This window comes from Streptopelia decaocto, assembly GCF_964273445.1.
Source record: "Streptopelia decaocto genome assembly, chromosome: 6".
NCBI lineage: Eukaryota > Metazoa > Chordata > Aves > Columbiformes > Columbidae > Streptopelia > Streptopelia decaocto.
In genome coordinates this window covers 31,186,875-31,199,448 of record NC_138660.1, presented here as the reverse complement: position 1 = coordinate 31,199,448, position 12,574 = coordinate 31,186,875, and positions in this window count along the sequence as shown.

Here is a 12,574-nt window from a genome sequence, read left to right as displayed (position 1 = left end):
ACCTGCGGGACCTTGAGTTTGCTCACTGCTTAAATTCACAGACAGCAACAGGCTTAAGAGGCAGTAGTACCTGGCAAAGTGGGGCGAACTCACGCCTCCGTGCTGTTTGAGAGGTGGAATTTCAAAGCACGCAAGTGAAATGAGCCCTAAAACCCTGCATCAAAAAGCTACCTAAAAGCAAACTTTTTATGTTGTTGATCAGTCCCTAGATTATAGATTCCAACTTCCAAACATGCAGTAGACAAAGGGATTAAAACTCCATTACCTCAGTTTTTTTAAATTGGTAATTAGCGAAGAGATACTGGCATGTGGCATAAGTGAGATACATCACTGTGTGGGTGAGAGTGAAAGTACAAACGTTCCACTGGTATTCGTTTAGGGTGATGAGACCAATTATTTTGTACTCTGCTGTCTATCAGTTACGTTTAGCATCACCAGCTCATGTCAATGAAATCACGATGCCAACCTGTTTGAGCACATTCACACAACACGAACACACCAGGTTCCTCCGAGACCAGTGGAAGTTCATTGACAGCAACAGATTTGGCCTGACAGATAGATCTGATATTTCAGCCGTTACCCTGAGGGCTGTAGCATCGCTCTTCCTTCTGTGTGTTTTGATACCTGATTTTGCATCTTCTGCAGCTCAAATGTACTCCAACACCTGTTGAAGTCAATGCAAAGCCAGTGGCAACCAAGTCTGCTGCCTTATTTGTTCTATTTTGATGTGGAATTATGCAACTATTATTGTATTTACTACTTGCTTATGGTTAGACTACTATCAAGCTAGCAGAGTGTGATTTTTTTGTGTGTATAAATAGCCCTTGCAAACCATAACACAGATATTGGAGTGTAATATAAACCCACAGCATGAATCATCCCTCTATTGAGATGTGCATGGAAAAGGAAGAGGTTACCAAGCCCTAATCAGAGACGGCCCCATCTCACACACTATTTAGCACAGGGGCAATTTTCCTGCCATTACGTTCAGTTAGAGTTTCCCCTGGTTAAGGCCAACAGAAGAGTGCAAACATGATGTTGAACTGATACCAGCTCTGATCTGCTACTGAGTGAAGGCAACCCTAGGAAAGAAAATGGTGATGGGAAATGAAGTTACCTGCTGCTCCACAGAGGTTACTCTCAGCTGCTTTTCAGTAGCTCTCCACAAATCCAGCCCTGTGTTCAGTGTCAGATCTCAAGTCTGCTCTCCGCAACGTGCCACTGTCAGGAAAGGAAAGGCACAACTGAAATACCAGGCAGTTTCTACCACTGCAGGTGTTCAGGACAGGATGACAACCAAGCTGGTGACACCTACTAGTCCAGCTCAGGTACAAAAGAGCCAAAAATACTTCTACTGGGAGCATTTAAGACTCAGATGCTCTCTCAGGTTTAAAGGAACCAAGCACAAGGTGAAGCTGTGCACCTTGAACTCACCTGTGCCTGTTTCCAGGGGCAGCTGCTCCCTGCTCCAGGTGGACTCCATCAGCTCTCCTTGCTGTGGAAGTCCTGCTTCTGACAAAGGGCTCAGGGCTCTGCTCTCCCTTCAGTCCTCTTGTGGGTATTTAAAACCCATGAGTAAGCACTTGCCAAACCCATCGGGAACTGCGGCATTTTTCCATATCTGTAAGTCAGAAACATCCACAGAACCTCACTGAAAATGAGACAATATGTAATTTAATGGTACTGTAATATTTAATGTACCATCTGCATTAAATTTGGTTGAAGGAATTTTGCAGCCCAAGCATTAGTCAGAGCTGTGATGCGGTGAAATTTCCCCATCTGTCTCCTCCCCTCCAGCAGAAAGCCTTCATGTCCTCCAGCTTTGCCTAGTTCCTTGCTGCTGACCAGGGGTTTCCCTTCTTCTCTTCCCTCTAATCGCAGCTCCTTCTCAACATTGATCACACAGCCTCCTTTCTTTTCAATCACAGCTTCCTCTTTCTAAGTGAGTCCTTCTCACCCTGTGAACTGGCCATCAGGAGGTGTCTGTAAAGCAGGAAACCCCCCAGCTTCTCCTTAGAGTCTTTCTCAATCCTGATTTTAAAAGAAAATAAAACTGAAACCAAGGCATCGTGAATTCCTGTAACCTTCTCCGGGCTCCAGAGTAGCTGGACAAACAAGGTCTCTCCCCCAGTTTTATGTCAAAACACACTATTTCCAACACAGAACTTGACAGCCTTCCAGAGAAAACAACATGGTACGACTGAAACAGGGTTAGGAATGAGAGTGGGGAAAAATGATACCCAGCCCAGACAAAACCATAAGTATTGTAGTCAGCAGGAGAGTGGGACTCAAACACTTTTGGCAGGATAACCGAGGACCGGGAGCGTGGGGGCAGACGTTGTGGGTTGTCTCCCTGACTCCTTGCTGGAGCGCAGACTTCTCGCTGCAGTTTTCCTCCTCCAGACAGTGCTTTGAGATCCGCAGCTAAAAAGCTCTAAGTGCATCATATAAAATGTTTTTATTAGTCTATCAGGTGCATGATTACGAGATCTCATTTTATAGCCACAAATAGCCAATAATTACCTTAGCATGCCATTAGCCCTAGTCTTCAGCCAGACTATTTGCTCGGGAATTCGTCTGTGTTCAAAAAGCTGGCCAATACCCCAACTTGGAGAAAGCAGTTTGGCGTGTTGCATTCAACTCCATAAACTCCTGCTGTAGAGGTGGCTTAATTAGCAAGCTGCCCAGTTAATTTTTCATGGGGAGCACCGTGCCCACCGATCTGCAGTTGCAAGCAGCGGCTGCGGGGTGAGCCAAGCCTGCCCCTTTGGCTCTGTGGGTGCTGCAGTGGGTCAGTGCTGGCCCACACACCTCCTAACATGTGTGTCCCCCCCATTTTTCCAGCTGCCAGCCTGACTGCAGGGTGCCAGGAGCTGGCAGAGAGCTGCGGGAGAGCCAGGGGGTGACACCGCTGCAAGGGAAATGAGGGGAGCGCATTTCTGCAAAGCAGAAATGAAAAGAAGGGAGGGAAAAAACAGAGGAAAAAGGAGAGAAGAACAGAGAAGGGAGGTGGTGAAAGAAACAAAGAGATGGGGCAAAGTGAATAAATGGCAGAAAACAGGGAAGAGAATGGAAGAAGCAAACTAATGGAGGTGCTGAGACGTGCTGCTGGGGGCCTGCTCCGAGCACAGCCTGCGCGGGGGGGTCGGCTGGGGGAGGAAAGCCCCTGCATCTTCAGAGTTAATAAAAAAAAGCTTTCAGACTTCAGCAGGCTGACTAAATTAGGCTGAATATAAAGGTGCTGTATTATTTCTCAATACGGCAGCAGTATGAAAGGAGGCAATGGGTTTCTTTTGAAGCGGCTGCTGTGTAATCCAGGGCTTTCAGGTGTACTTCAACCAAACACTCTCCTGGTTTCAGCAGGTTAACTTCATTAAAGGCTCCATCTACCGCTTTAATGTTCACTGAAATCCCACTGGGTGGGTACATTAGGCAGAAATAACCCCACAAGATGATTGCATGCTGTTGTTTGGCACAGTGAAAGGACCTGGAAGGGGAAATGGAAGAGACGAGGGGGTCACATACAGCTTGTGAGAAAGGTGCCAGTCTCCCCCAGCTTCTCCTCACCTGCAAAGAGGAGATTGTGGCACTGTAAACGCTCTCCGTCCCTCCACCAGGCCTTGGCAGCGCTGTTGGCTTTGCTACTGAGGGCACTGAACTGGGCTTAAGTTTCTTGCCCCACTGTAACAGTGGGGTGCAGTTAAGACTCTTGAAAAATAAAAGTCAAATAACCTCTTGCTAGCGTGAGGTGTCCCAAGCTCTGCACATTCATCTCCTAAAGGCACCATGGACCGTGGTCTCTGCAGGTCCCTCCCCACAGAGCAGCATCCAGTTGGCGTCATGTTGGAGAAGCTCCAGCTGGACCACACTCCAGGAAGGGTCAACAGCAAATTTTCCACAGACTGAATTAGAGGGGCACGTTTGTGGACCCCTACCCAGTTGCAGTCGCAAAGCAAGGGCCTCATTTAAAGTCTGCTGAAGCCAGTCGGAGTCCATCCATCAACTTCAGTGACATCTGGATGTGACCCAAGTCGCTGAGCATGCAAAGCCAGCATGACGTCTTTAACTGTAAGTGGTGCCATCGACTTCTGCCGGGCTGGCTTCCACCGTGTAAGTGTCATGCTCTGTAGCAAGTACTTACAGGGCTGTGTGCTTGGTATTATAAAGGGCCACGCCAGCAATCTTATTAAAACACCTCTTTAAAAACACACAAATTTTTAAAGCAACAAGGCATTTAGACACCCCCATTTAGACACCACTTGGCAAACAAATTCTTAGGCCAGAAGTGATGCCTTTTTCCTTATAAACAAAATGCCATTATCATGCTTTGGCTCTTGGCTTGGTAGATCCTGGCCAGAAAATGCGTGTGTATATTTTAAAGGGCTTTCTCCTTTGCTTATCGTGCTTTAGCTTTTGACCTCTCCTCTCCCCCTGTGCCCGGGCGCATTCCGGCGTTGGCTCCCGTGGTACATTGCACGGCCATCCCAGAAACTGGGGTTAGACACTCCCTCCAGCAGATAGCACATTCTTCTGGAGCACTGTCACGGGGGAAGCCTTCAGCTATGCAGGTTTTCTTTCCTTTTTAATCTTTTATTGTCTTTGATGTTCATTTTAAAATAAATTATTGTGCCTTATTTGTATTACGGTACCTGGCTCTGCAAGGACTGGGACCCCTCTGCTGTCCAAACAGAGAGTCAAAGACAGTTCTCGCCTCAAACAGTTTACAGTCTGAAGAGACAAAGCAGACTAAAACCAAGAGCCAGATACAACGGGGATGACAACCTGTGGATTACTTCTGCATTTAGCGGAGTTGTAAACTGTTAAGGGAGAGATTGCCATTTGACTATGCCTGTGCAGTATCAGAGGTAGGAACTTTCTTCTGATGCTGCTGGGTAGTCAGTTATTTAGAGGTGGGTTTTCAACATGGAGCACTTAGGTGAGGATGAGAAAGCCGAAGGGAGCCCCTGCTTCTCACCTGACATCACCAAGCATGTGTCAGTGACCCCAAAAAGCAACCTCAGAACAGCAAAGGCCGTGTATATTCTGCTAATAAAAGACAGATGAGAACAGGAAAGGGAACAGACCTGGAGGATCCCAGCTGATAGCTGGAAGCAAGGCTGGGCTGCGTTTTTATCATAGCCAAACACCACTGTGTTTTCAGAACATTGCAAAGCATGTTTGGCGCAGGACTTATGTACATGCTTACCTTCCTAGAAATGTCAAAGCGATGCTGGAGACAGCTCTGCTGGATGTATCAGGCTGAAGATTGTCTTTGTAATCCTCCCTTTGACACACGTGAGCATCTCAAGCCAGACCTCGCATTTACGGCGCTTCCTGGACAAGAAATCCATAATCTCAGAGGAGCGCTGCCCGGCTTCCTTTCCCTTTCTGTGAACATCTTGAGTTACAGTCATCACCCTTTCCTTTTGGGGATGGGGTTGCTTGTTGCAGAGTAGCTCTTTTTTCCTAAGAGGTATCTTCCCTCTCTCCCCAGGATCCTGCATGCAGACCCCACTGATTTTTCTGCGTGACTTCTCATGGAAATCAATGGTGCTAAGGCTGCCTCACAGTCAATAGGATGGCACTGAGGCCCATGCCTCAGGTAACTACACTGGATGGTCCTCCAGGAGACTGGGACCTGCACAACAATAATTCGGAATGATTTGTATGGCAGGACGCTGTTTTCGCCCTTGTGCTCTTCACAGGACATTAGGAGCTTGTGGCCCTCCACAAATTCAGACTTTGTTTCTCAGTAGTTCAAACTCAGGACTGAGCACCAAGAACTTGCTGTAGTAAAGAGATGCATTAAACAACCACTTATTCTGAAATGAGGAGTGGTTTTGTGGGCACGCAGCTGCAGATTAGGAGACTCAGTGGAGTGTTTGGTCCTCCTGAGCCAGACAAGTGATCGAGGACCCTACTCAGTGTAAACCTGTTGGCAATACTGGACCTTTACCATACTGTATTTTGTTTCCTCGTTAGCAAAATGGGACTGCTAACGCATTTTCTCTCCCATACCTTGTCTGACTTCTCTGCTTGATTTTGAACTCACGAATGGTCTCTCCCCATGCGCAGCACAGTGGGTCTGGTGGCTACTGTAATACAGACAATCCTCAGCTGCAGGTTGTTCTTTCACCTCCTCAGTGTGCTACATTTATCAGCATCAGCCACAAGCCTGGCACAGTCGGGCTTTCCCTTGCTCTCCGCACCTCAGAGCATCTGGGTTCGCAGATCTCACTATTAATAATACATTGTGCAAAGTTGGTACAGAGCTCAAAGTTTTCCACGTGTGTGTTGGAGTTTGATTGTAACTGTGGGTATCATTATCATCAAAGAGACTGAGGAATGGCAGCTTTTAGTTAAACAAATGGAAAGCTGTATTTAGTCTCTTTTGCCACATTGTGATAGGGAAGAATAAAGGCTTTTAAATATATTTTACAGCTGCCGTTTCTTAGGTTTTTCTGCCTTACAATAGTCTCCGTGGTTCTGACTGGGAAGTTGTTGCAAAAGCTTTTTGTTTTTAAGCCTCCTATTGAAATAATACATATTAATTGCCTCATTCCTGAGTTTTTTGTTGTGGTGGAAATTTCGGATGGGAGGGTGGAGGGACAAGCTGTAAAGCATCAACAGCTGAGCCGGGGTGCCCTGGGTGAGTAAAGAGAGAGGGGGCTTAGATGACACGCTGCTAGGAGAGTGTGAAGGAGAAGAAATGTCTCCCTGGAAAGTGAGAAGACAATTGGCAGAGGAGCCTGGGGCTCTTTGTGGGGAGCCGGCAGAGGCAGAGCTGGGAAGGGGGGGCCGAGGAGGCCAGGTGGGAGCGCGGACAATGCGAGAAAGGAGCAGCACGACAGCGCACTCTTTGAAGGGAAAAAAAGAGAGCTGGATTCATCACACTGTGCCCACCAAAAATGAATATCAATGAAGCAATTAGCTCTGTGACCACTGGGACAAATGAGCGCTGCTTTCCTAGAGGTGCTTAGCATGTGGTTGGATCCACGAGTGTGTAATAAAGGTTGAGCTCGGGTTTTTCCTGTCATGATAGCACTAATGTGGTCTCTCTGTCCTATCTCCCCAGCTGTTTTTACAAACCTTGTGGGAGATTTTTATTCCTGGTGAAATTGTCCAATGGTTCAGAAGTTACTGTGGCAGCAGCAGAGAAACACAGGGTCGTATATATAAGCCTCTTTTCCTCACAAACTCTAGCTAGAAGCATAAAAGTATATCTTAATACTTGCAACATAGCCCTTTCCCAAAGGGCTACAGGTGGCCCAGGAAAGCTGTAATGATTGCAATTTTACGTGACACAACACCGAGTTACCAGACCCATTCCAGGCAGAGCAGAGGCCCCTGTGCTCCTCCCCACCACTCACGTCTCTCCCCTGTGCTCTATAAAACTTTTTGGCTTTTCACCTGCCACTGCTGAAAAATACGGAGGCAGCGGCTTTCTCTTCAAAGTCCTCTAAAATATTTAGACCGAAGGTGCCCAGGGAAAGCAATGTGAGCTCCCTCCTTCTCTCGGCTCAGTCCCGTATCACAGCTATGGGTCCCATCCATGTCAGGTCCTGGGTGGCCGTCACCCAGAGGAGAACATCATAACAGAAGGTGAGCGGCACAGCAGCCCCATCTGTTAAACACATGAAAGGTGAATTGATGGGGGTTCAAGCCAAGTACTGAAATGTAGCTGTGAATCTGAGAGCTGTGTTCCAAGGAAACAAAGTCCCACTTTAAAATAAGTCCAATGGATTCCATCGAAGCCAATGGCAAAATTCCCACTGGTTTAACCAGGAACAGGATCAGGCCACTTCCAGACAGATTTACAGCCGACACATGCTGTAATGCTCGCGCACTGCATGTGCTTACTTCTATTTCCAGCCATGTTAAAAAATTATAGCAAATGCCTATGGATTTGTGTGTATGAGTTATTGTCCTGCTAATGAGAGGAAGAATTGCTTGAACATGGTTTAGATGGTCATCTGTTGCCAGAACAGATGAAATTGCTGGGTCATTCACTGGCTTCGTATCGCTGTTCATCCCATTAGCATTTCCATTAGAATTATTGCAAAATGTAACTCAATTTCTCTTTTTTCTTTTTGCGGATGTAGGGGGGAAGGGGACAGGCTGTGTTTGCCATTAGAGCTGCTGAGGAATTGGAACTGAGGGCCTTGGGCTCACTCCTGTGCCACAGTGCAGCCACTAACAGGACACTCCTCTGACAGGACCAGGGGACCAGGGGAGCTTGTAGGCAATGAAACACAACAAAATGACGTATTAGAGCTGAAGGCCTCTACACATAGTACACGCATCCTCACGCATTGCCCAATTCATTCCCACACGCTCCTCGCTCCGGGCAGCTCAGTCTGTCCCTCTTCAATGTTAAGAAGTTTGCAGACCGAGCCCCACGTGGATTTTGTTTTTCAAAAGTGCTGCCAAGAAGCAGGAATCAGTGGGCTCCCAGAAGCTGCTGTTTGCCAGTCCCTTCAGTAACTCGGCCCCATGCTCTTTGCAGCTATCATTACCACAGAAAAGCAGAAAATAATCTCATGGCTGAAGCCTCCCTCCTCCCACCCCCTCCCACTTGGGAAAAAAAAAAACCCATCTATTGTTTTATTGTAATTGATCAAGCATAAACATTCAGCTCTACAGTTTTACTTCTAAGACACGTGTTCACAGCTATGCAAGGCACCAGCTGCTGTCATTCCAATGGATATTAATTTATATTGTCTCCCGCTCCCGTCCTCCCCGTGCCGGCACACAAAGGGAGCGGGGTGGTGGCGGGAGCTTCGGATGAAGACATCTGCTTGAAAGGCAGACAGTAGCAGCACTGCTGAGATTGCACCTGGACGTTCACTGCAAAATCAGACACACCAGTTGCTCCCCGGCACTGCAGGCTCCAGTATACCCACAGGGTTTTGACTGCTTATTTACCTCACTCCGAGGGAGGTGAAATTTCGGGGCAGACTTCAGGAGCAAAACTGAGCTGAGTGAAATAGTCTCCTGTTCCTCTCCCCGGCCAGCTCCCGATAATCAAAGCATCACACACAAATTTGCAAGCTCTGCTTATCCGCGGTATGAGAGCCACAGCCCTGCGTGCAGGGAGGCTCACAGACCACGCTGGAGTCTGCCACAGGTTCCTCTGGGACTGCCACAGGCCACCTCTTCAGCTGGCACCCCCGGGGGAAACTCCTGTGCACAGGCACACGGGGGGACTAACGCGCTCTGGTACAACAGCCTGTTCTGCTAAAGCGTTCAGATACCATCTCCCAGATAAAACAAAGCTGAGGGCTTGACTATAGGGGATATGAAAGATTTCTTTCTCCTAAGAGCAGGGCTGTTTCCCAATCCCTTTGCGTTCGCTAATCAAATACCAGTGTGACTGGGGTCACGTTACATTATGGCTGTCAGCTCCAAGCGCATACTGTATTTTTCACGTCCTGTCCTGGTCTGCTGTGTTGTGTTGCTGTTTCACCCCCAGAGGCAGCACTAGAAGACTTTTCCTCATTACTCGCCCTGTGGTTTTGCATGGAAGCCCTGATGCAGGCTTGAACCCTGTGCTGCCACATCCCATGCAAAAGACTAATGAACAGTTTACTAAGCGAATAAGTTGGTTAAGCAGTTGCTCTGTGGCATTTAATTGCACTAGTAAAGAGCCGAGGGGTGGTAATGTGCAGTTCAGGTGTAAGATGCTGTTTGCCTGCATTTCCTGCAACAATTTTTCAAAGTAAAGAACTATGCTCAAACTGGTGACATATTTCGCTCAAAAGACCTAGATGGACATGAAGGTTTGGGATTCTTTTCTATAATGTCTGAGCTAGCAGGGTTCCTGAGACAAATCTAAAAATCCCTTCTTGTTATTACATTACATGCCTGAATTCCCACTGCTGTACACCACACGAAGTCACTTCTGCTCTGTGAGTGGGTATAAAATACTGCTTCTGGTAGAGAGTTCATATCTAGGCATGTTTGATTTTGCTTTTTGCCCAAAGCAAATGAGAATGTGGGTGCAGGTTGGGGAGGGCATCTTTCTTCCCTTCGTTTTTCGTTAGCTTAAGCTGAACATATCGGTTCCATTGGTAATCACCTCAGAGCCTGTAGTTATGAGAAAGTGACACGAACAGCTTTTTTTGCTCCACAACATTTTCCCTATTCCCTGAGCTCATGGTTTCCCTGCTCTGCTTCCCCAGGGCTGCGTGGGTCACGCTCCCTCTACACATACACCCTCAAATAAGTCAAGATATTTTCGGACAGCAATGTTATTTTTAGCATCACTGTCCCTCTGCAGCAGCCACCGTGAGGAAGGAGGGAAGGAGCTCTGACCATTGTGCCATTAGACAGTTTTGAGTGACTAGTCCCACTGAAATATATGACTCCTCAAAGAGGATGTCGGAAAGTAATACAGACTCTTGCCATCCCCTTCTCTTCTATAAAGAGAGATGGCACCTCCAAGGGGCAGGCTGCAGATGGTTTTCTCTTAGCGACACACATATCTCAGGTTGGAGTTTCATGGGGAGTTGTACCCAGGCCACCAGTAAGTCAATATCTCTGAAGCAGTGTCCTTTTAAAGGGCTGCTTTCCAGCTGCGCTCTTGGGCAGAGACCGAAGGTCTCGAGGCACATCAGGGAAGAGTCGTATCTTACGGTCTCATGTTCCCCAAAACTCTTCCACTGGATTTCCCAGTCCATTACCCACACTTTCTGCCAAGGTTGTTGGGATTCCTAGGCACTCTGAGCCAGATGATATTGGGATGATTTACTGAGAGTGTGAGATGACAAACAGACTGTGGCAAATCTTTCCTTGTGGCCTTGGCTGCTCAGATAGCTTGGAAAGAGCTTGGGGAGCGGGAGAGGCTGTGAAGCATGCACAGCACACACTTCCACTGCCCCAGCACCAAAGGCAGAGGCACATTTGTTTTATATTTTTGGCACTAGATAAACTCTTGGATGAAACCTGTGATCAAAATCTCAGGGCTTGCCCACACATTGATCTATATACTTCACCTATGCAACACAGCTCTGTGTAGAGACGTGTATTTGAAATAAGAGCTACTTGTTTTTTGTTTCGCTTTGCTTACCCTGCTTTTTGGAGCGCCATTGATTTCTGCATGCAGCCAGTGCTCCCCTCCATGCAGGAGACAAGAAGGGTTTCTCTCTCTCTCTCTCAAAAGGGTTAATTGTGTTGTGTTTGTAAAGATCTAGGAGAACTCCAACCTCTTGGAGAGTGCCAAGTCTCTTTCTTGCTCTCGCTTCCAAGTACTACGATTGTATGGGCCAAATACAAGTTACTTTTACACGAACTGTAGCTCGGTCCAAGGGAGATTAAAGGCACAGCTCAGATCTCCAAGCCCTTTCTATACACACATGGTGCCTTTGTGCCCTGGGGCTCCCTGCAGGATGAGTCGAGCTATTGGGGTGTCAAGGCTTTGGAGCCGCCTGTCTTAGGCACAGAACAGCTGTAAAACAGCTACACTAAACACTTTATCCAACCTCCATCCAGGACCATCACTTAATCACAGGATCACCAGCTTTTGGAACTACTGAGGAGAACCACCCCTCGAAATGCAGCCAGGTCATGGGGGCTTCTCATCACAGAGGTGAAGGGGACAGCTGGACCCTCCAGGGGACAGGAAGACACCCAAGTGCTCTTGACTGTGACCAGGCTATGGAAGTGCCCAGGAGAGGTGGAACTGGAAAACGATCCCCTCTGCGCCGCCACCCTGCTATGCCAGCACTTCAGCATCTCTCCACTTGCATCACGGCACGAGGGGTGGCAAGGGGACACGAGGAGCCTCTTTCACCAGCTTGTGACAGGAGATGCAGATGAATAAGTGGCAGGAGTAGAGGGATGTTCTGTGATGCCCGGTGCTGTGGGGCTCAGAGGGGATGGGGCTGCAGGGGGGCAGGACCTGCCCAGAGAGCCCCATCTCACTCTGTAGATGGGGGTGAAGGGCTGTGGAAAAGAGTCGAGGGCTGGGAGGGGGCCAGGAGTGATGCTGTGGCGTGAACCTCCTTCTACTTGGTTTTCAGCTGTGTTAGCAGCCTGCAAGCTTGACCCCGGCTGATTAAAGCCTCAGTAGGACATTGCCATCATCCTCCTGCCCTGTCACTGCTAGTGGGGGCATGAGTTACGCCTCTTTTGTGTGTGAAGCCCTCCTCCTGGGGACCTCCTCATCCCTCTAATCAAATAATCAGATGTGTTTATTGTTGTGGAAATCATTCCCTCCCCTGAAATGCCTGACCCGCAACAGCTTCCTGGCTTTGTCTGCAGCCCAACATCTCCCCGCTCCTGCGGCGTGGCCTGGGGGGCTGCACAGGGACAGCCACCCCCTTGTCCAAGGGGCTGGTCCCTGCGTGTGTTGTGCCTGCACAGAGGGATCCTGGCTGACAGGAGCAAAAATGCACCCACACCAGGGTTCCTCCTGTGACCAACCTTTGTGAGAGGAGAAAACCGGCCACATCTCAAGAGGAAGTTTGCATTTGAAGAAGATGCTGGGACACACGAGTGATGGAGAGGATGAGCTCTGCCTTCACAGGCACTGGCAAGCTGGCCAGGAGCTCTGCTGCTGGCCCCTTTGCTGGGT